The sequence below is a fragment of the Ursus americanus genome, chromosome 4 (genome assembly GCF_024610735.1).
Source record: "Ursus americanus isolate L20-20 chromosome 4, mUrsAme1.1.p, whole genome shotgun sequence".
NCBI classification, from domain to species: domain Eukaryota; kingdom Metazoa; phylum Chordata; class Mammalia; order Carnivora; family Ursidae; genus Ursus; species Ursus americanus.
This window is the reverse complement of record NC_142130.1, coordinates 20,680,103-20,687,788: the sequence shown is the minus strand read 5'-3', so window position 1 is coordinate 20,687,788 and position 7,686 is coordinate 20,680,103. Positions and strand designations below refer to the sequence as shown.

At 42.3% G+C, this 7,686-nt stretch overlaps 1 pseudogene; it reads right to left on the bottom strand.

Moving 5' to 3' along the window:
- Nucleotides 1–642: 642 nt before the first annotated feature.
- LOC123778979 (small ribosomal subunit protein eS17 pseudogene) lies at nucleotides 643–1,045 on the bottom strand (annotated as a pseudogene).
- Nucleotides 1,046–7,686: the final 6,641 nt, after the last annotated feature.

Here is a 7,686-nt window from a genome sequence, read left to right as displayed (position 1 = left end):
AAAAATTTGATTTGGGTTTGAAAATTTCTATCAGTTGTATAAGAATGGTCTCATTTTAAACAGCTTTCATAGTATGTATATAATTATCTGTTGGTTACACCCACATCCTGTTCTCACTTAGGATGCATTTTGGAGGGGAAGAAAATTTAAATGTATTGGTTATTAAAACAAGAGGCTAATAATATTCTCCATAGCAGGTGGTACTCAAGGCACTTATTGGTTGGTTCATAGACAGCAATGCTGCTTGGCGAGGCAGGACTGTGGTCAACGGTTGAAATGGAAAAAGATGTGATGGTTTGCTTTGCTATTACCTGCAGATCATCTCCCTCTGGATGACCCTTGTACACTTTAAACTCAACCCTAAACCTAAACCTAAGCCCATCAGCTTCCGCCTTAAACCTCCTCCGCCTTTGTGCTCCCTGTCCTGGTAAAGGGTATCACCAGCCATCTCGTTACCCAAAGAAGAAACTTGGGCATTTTCCTTTATTTCTCTCTTTTCTTCTTTTCTTTTGCCCCTCACTCCTTACTTCTAGTTATCTACCAAATCCTGTTTGCTCTACCTTTTATTTATTTTTTTGTTTTTTATTGACTTATTTTTTGTTGTCCAAGGATTATTGAAGATATTGCACACAGCAGAAAGATTCATACGGCTCCACGTGGTGTTTGAAATTCATCCCACCTGTAGGCCAAGTGACCTGCAGGCTGGACATACTGCCACAGCCCCAAGAATTTCAACATTTCCTTAGTGTCAGGCTCTTACTTCAGTGATGGCCTGATCCAGGCCTGAGACCTCAGGCACACAATTATCTCTGCTTTCTGTCTCCTTCGGCTGCAGCTTGATGGAGACACCTCTCACTGAGCCTCTCTGAATCTGCTTTATCTCACGTGTGACAAAGGCTGCTCTCTTGTAGCAGGGCTTCTTGCTAGGAATAATGGCAGTCTCCTCACACACGTTGGTGTGTGCATCATTGCCCAGGCATGAGTCATACTTCTCAGTGATGACCCAGGCTGTCTTCTTCATGGTTTTGGTGCGAACGTGGCCCATGTTGGCAGTTCTGATAAAAGATGGCTCTACTATGTATGTATGTATTTATATTGGGAATACATTTCATTTATTTGTTTTTCTTTCTTTTTTTTATTACGTTCATTAGCCAGCATATAGTACATCATTAGTTTCTGATGTAGTGTTCAACGATTCATTAGGCTCTACCTTTTATTTTTTTTATTTTTATTTTTTTAAAGATTTTATTTATTTATTTGACAGAAAGAGAGAGACAGCCAGCGAGAGAGGGAACACAAGCAGGGGAGTGGGAGAGGAAGAAGCAGACTTCCTGTGGAGGAGCCTGATGCGGGGCTCGATCCCAGAACTCTGGGATCAGGCCCTGAGCCGAAGGCAGATGCTTAATGACTGAGCCACCCAGGCGCCCCTGGGCTCTACCTTTTAAATGCTACTTGAATCCGTTCGTTTTTCTGTATCCTTAGGAGCACTTCCCTCAAACCTCCATCATCTCTCATCTGGCTTGCTGGCAGGTAGCAACTTTCCGATTTCCCTACCTCTTTTCTTACCTCACTGCAAGCCATTGTCCACGTGGCATTCAAGCTGATCTTCATAAAGTATACATCTACTTGTCCCTCACTTGCTAAAACCCTACAGCGGTCCTATGCTGCTTCCAATTAATGTCCAGGGTCCTATGGCTCACATAGCCCTTCAGGAATAGGTCCTAGGGGTCTTCCCAGCTCTGTCCGTTGCCCGTCCCAATTTCCATGCCACAGTCAGCTTCCTTCAGTTCTTTGAATATTCCTTGCTCCCTCCTGCCTGTGGCTTTTTCTCTTGTTTTCCCTTGTGTTTGAAATGCTTACCAATCTCCTATTTGTTCTTCAGATTTCAGCTTAAATGTGACTCTCCGAAAGCTTTTTCTGACTTCTTCAAGTCTACATCAGGTTTCCCTGTTATAGGCTCCTGTACTGGATGTCGTTGATCCTAGTCCAGATTGTGTGTTGTCATTGCTTGACTAAGTCCTCCAGTAGTTGATGAGACACTTGAAGGTAGGGCTCTCTGTGTCTCAGTGTTGTATCTCCAGTAATTACCCTGTGGCTGGTGCTCAGTAAACATTTGTCTATAGTTTGTGGGAGTCCAAAATGGATGATTGCCCTCAGAAAGATTTGATAGCAAATATATTATAATAAAAATTTTTTAAAGGAATTTTATTCCCAGCCCCATCTCGATTCTTTAAAGTTCTATCCTCCAAATACTGTGAAGTTTTGACGAGTGCATGGGATAGGATAGCCTGGTATGGTAGAAAAAGCCACAGACTTGGCCAACTTTCAAATTTTTTTTATTTTAAAATTTTCATGTATTTATTTTTTTTTAATTTTATTTATTTATTTTAGAGAAAGAGAGAGAGAGAGACAGCACAAGTGGGAGGGGCAGAGGGAGAGAGATAGAGAGAATCCCTACTGGGGATTCAGACACAGGGCTTGATCCTAGGACCGTGAGATCATCACCTAAGCATCCAAGAGTTGGACGCTTAACTGTGTGACCCAGGTGCCCCTTGGCCAACTTTTTTAAAGCTCTTAGTATATGTCAGGCTGTGTCTGTGTTATGCACATTTCATATATTATTTCATCTAATACTCATAACAGCTCTATTGGATAGATGTTATCTTCATTTATTAGATAAAGAAATTGAGGCACGGAGAATCAGAATTCAGTTCAAAACAATACTCTATCACTTATTAGCTGTGTTACCTTGGTCAAACAACTTCACCTTCTGAATGTTCACCTTCTCAGCCATAAGATGGAGAAAACTCTTGCTAACAAGCTGGATTCCAAATTTTTAGTTTACTGATACACCATGCACATTACACCTTGGCCTCCCCTAGGAAGGCCACTGACTCAGTGCCATATGTCAGTGAACAAATGAACATGAGCTGCGGCGTGGTGATGTTCCAGCCCTCCAGCCATCAGGACAACTTCAGCAGAGTAGCCAGTATGTTTGTTCAATTAAATATTTTATTGCAACTTTTCTTATTATATTATAAAAATATATGGAAAATGAAAATAAAAGTTCTGATGCTAGTTATTAATAAGAAAGACTCAGTTATTCAGCACTGTGCCAGTTACTAACCTATTGGCTCTCAGCTTCAAACCCATTCTTTTATATTCTGCTTTGTGATGCAGGGACTGGGACTCTGCCAACCACATTTTTCCTTTGCCAGCTGCTTCCTTTTAGGCTCTATTAATAAGGAACATTAGAGGGAGACTGCATGGCAGGATGAGGAAGAAGGGATTTACTCTTTCCTCTTTGCTTCTGGTTTTTTTCTGGTTGGCTTCCTGTTCCTGTCATCAGCGTCCAGCAATGCTGCTTCTTCACTCTGGTGGAGCCAGTTCATTGCAGGAGCAGTTTGTTACAGGTTCAGCTGTGTCCCCTAAAATTCATATGCTGTAGTTCTAACCCTCAGTACCCCAGAATGTGACGTTATTTAGAGATAGGATCTTTAAAGAGGTAATCAAGGGGCACCTGGGTGGCCCTGTCAGTTGGGCATGTGACTCTTGGTTTCAGCTCGGGTCATGATCACAGGGTCATGGGGTAGAGCCCTGAATCAGGCTCTGTGCTCAGTGTGGAGTCTGCTTGTCCATCTCCCTCTGCTCCTCCCCTGCCCTCAAAATAAATAAATAAATAAATAAATAAATAAATAAATAAATAAATAAAATCTTTAAAAAAGATAAAGAGGTAATCAAGTTAACATGCAGTCGTGGACCCTAATTCACTATGACTAATGTCTCTTTTTTTAAAAAAGATTTTATTTATTTATTTGAGAGAGAGAGAGAGCATGAGAGGGGAGAGTCAGAGGGAGAAGCAGACTCCCTGCTGAGCAGGGAGCCCGATGTGGGACTCAGTCCTGGGACTTGGGATCATGACCTGAGCCAAAGGCAGCTGCCCAACCGACTGAGCCACCCAGGCGCCCGACTGTCTTAATAAGAAGATATGCATTAGAGGGAAGACAATGTGAAGAGACATAGGGGGAAGATGGCTGTCTACAAGCCAAGGATAGAGGGCTGGAACAGATCTTTTCTTCACAGCTTTCAGAAGGAACCCTCCCTGCTAACACCTCGATTTTGGACTTGCAGCTTCTGGACCTGTGAGACAATAGATTTTTGTTAAGTCACCCAGTCTGTGGCACGTTGTTATGGCAGCCCAAGCAAATAACACACAGTTGGATCTAGTTTGAGGTTTTACCAGCTTGCAAAGGCAAACTCATTGTATCCCTGCAGAGACACCAGCTCACCTGACTGGCACCCCTTTTCAGAAGCCTCGGTCCCAATCCATTGGGACTCTCCTTCAAGCTTCTACGTTTTAATTACAACCTCTTCCCTTTGTTCCCGCAGCCCTAGGAACTGCTTCCTGCTGTTGCTACCTGTGAAAGCTTAGTGTTCTTTTTGCCTTTTCAATTACTTAGTTAACAATTCTTTATTACCTAGTTAAACACTGTCTATTTTAAATTCTCTTTGTTAACATAACTGGAGCCTAGGGGGCAGGTTTGCTGCTGGCAGAGCCTTGGCATCACGACCCTGGCCTGGCAGAGCTGCAGGGTGGGGCCACTGCCAAAGTGGGTCTGGAAGGCTAGGCATTGAGCCAAGGAGGATTATTCTCAAGACTGAAGATCTGATGGAATTTAGCATGTTGGGTTTTGTACTTAATTGAAACCTATCATTCCTTCCTTTTTTCCTATTCCTCCCTTTGGAATGGGAATGTCTATCCTATGCCTGACCCACTCTTGTATTTGTGAAGCATATAACATGTTTGATTTCACAAGCTCATAGCTGGAAAGGAATTTTGCCTCAGGATGAATCACAGTTCTAGTCTCACCTATAACCGATTTACATATTTAGATGAAGAGTTTGGATTTAGACTTTAGAGTTGATGCTGGAATGAGTTGAGACTTTGGGGGTTGTTGGGATGAAATAAATGTATTTGGTATGCAATAAGGACATAGATTTGGGGGGGACCAGAGGCACAATGCTATGGACTGAATTATGTCCCCACAAATTTGTATGTTGAAAGTCCTAATCCCCCGTATGACTCTCACAGAGAGTGTAGCAGAGAGATTTTCTGGCATAGCCTTCTCCAGATTGTATTAGATACCCTTCCTCTGATGCTAGGGATAAGAATCATAGAGCTGACAAATTTAGCACAATTGAGACACAGATGGCAACTTTTTTTCATTTTAAGATTTTATTTATTTATTTGAGAGAGAGAGAGACAGAGAGAGCACAAGCAGGGGTGTGAGATCATGACCTGAGCGGGCGATCATGACCCGAGCCGGCGATCATGACCCGAGCCAGAGATCATGACCCGAGCCGAAGATCATGACCTGAGCCGAGGTCAGACGCTTAATCAACCTTATAAGCCACCCAGGCGCCCTAAAGATGGCAACTTTTTAAGCAAACTGAAAGTGGTGAATTTTGTTTTCTCATTTGAATGTGCATTGGACTTAGGCCTATTTTCCGAGTGTTTAATTGTTAAGGAAAACAAAGTGCAGAACGGAATAAAATGTTGAAAATATATAAAGATCGGGTCAAAAGGCTTCATAAAACTTCGGGTGTCTTATTTTCTCACAGTAGCCTGTATGTTCTATATGCTATTCAGTTTTCCTGTTCACCTGTTGGCCTCATTAATCCGGGAGCTCTTTGAGGGCAGACTGGGGGATATTTAGTCACCTCAGTATCTCCTATTTTCCAGCACTGTGGCTGGACCATGCTTGACATTTAATGCAAATTCATTAAGCTTAAACTTAAATTCTGGAAAAGAACCTGTTTCAACTCCCCATTGTCAGTGTCATCTCAGACCTGTCGAAGATCCAGGACAGAGCAGGTTAGAGAAAGGGGCAGCTTGGTGAAAGGGGTGTACTTTGTCCAATTTAGACATAGAAATTACTTTCCGTTATGGTGGGTTATTTTGAGAAGGTTAGACATGATTTACATATTAGTCAGTGCCAGAATGGTTCTCATGTCTGGAGGAAATTTATGTCTCTGCTCTTCTTTGCCTAGGTTTTGAAACTTTCGTTATTTAATAATAGTTGCTATTTATTTAGCGCTACAGCATGTCAGGTGTAGTGTTGGGGGCTTTAAATAATGAGCTCTCCTTCAGTAACACACAACGCTATGAGATGCGTAATCCATTTTATAGATAACGAGTCTGTGGATCTGCAAAGTTAAGCATATTGCCCAAGGCCACACTGTGGGAAATGCAATAACTGGGATTAAAATTCCGGTCTTTCTGACTCTAGAGTTTGGTCCTTTGCAGTAGTCTTCTTTCCTGCTCAAGTAGAACCCCTAGACCCTTAGAATGGGATGATGGATCTCCTGACTCACCACACAGGGATCCTTTCTCCAGGTATAAAAACTCAAAACCCCAGTTACCCCTCTGAGAAAGTGATGGCTAAGTTTTCCAGTCCCCAGTTTGAACTGTCTAATACACCTTCCCTTTCTTACACACCATGCTGAAGGAGGCAGTTTGCAAAGTGGCAATGTGAGATACAGAAATGAACAGGGAACTTTACTTTGTGTGCACCCCCCCAACATCTCTTGTCGTATCTGTACTTGGAAGGGTTGATATGATGTTTAACTATGTTACAGAAGACTGTTGGTTATATAGGGCACATTTTATAATATTTTCTCTTTTCATGTATATATATCCATAGTGCTGAGCAGCTGTGTTGTTAACCCAAATTGGGGATCGTGCAAAAGTCCTTCCTAAATGGCTTTGGAATGTGTTAAAATATGTCTATATATATTTAAAGAATCATAAAAGATAAGAGCTGGGGCACCTGGGTCGCTCAGTCAGTTCAGTTTCTGACTTGTTTCAGCTCAGGTCATGATCTCAGGGTCGTGAGATTGAGCCCCATGGGCATCAGGCTCTGCACTCAGCAAGGAGTCCGCTTGAGATTCTGTCTCTCTCCCTCTGCCCCTCCCTCCACTGCACTCTCTCACACACACTCTCTCTCTTTCTAAAATAAATAAATAAATCTAAAAACAAGATAACAGCTACTAGATCATATTTGTTTTATCAGGTTTCCAGTATGTTAAGGCTAGAAGAACTTAAGTTAATACAGAAACCTCTGGATAACATGGATAATACACCCAGAGGTAGACATGAAAACTTCCCTTGAAATGGAGATGTAGAAAAAGTAGATTTTATTAATACAGTGTTTTTCTTATTTTTCATCTGTCATCTAAAGGTGTTTGAAATTCTGTAGCTTGAAACTTCAGACTTGATCACATTTCTTTACCCTGGAAGAAGTGTCTTAAGGGTGAGAAGGCCACCTGGCTGTTTCAGAATGAGATTGATTGGAAGTCCCCGTCCCCCAGCTCCTCTGCCCCAAGCTATGCCTTGTCTTCTTATTGTCAGCTGATCAGGTCACACTTTAATTTTAATGGTACATCCAGAGGTGACCATATCTGCTGAACTTATTTACTCATTTGGAGGGTGTTGTAAGGCCGCTTCCTTGGGGGAGGCTATGGCGTGGGTGTAATGGTGGCATCCCCATGCCCTGTACCAGCAATATTAGTGCTGAACGCTGCAGCGTCTCATGCTCAGGGGTGAGGAGAGTGCTGTCTTCACCAGGCTGATCCTTCAGAGCAATTTTGAGCCTGTTCTTAACTGCATCTTTCAAGCCTTGTTCT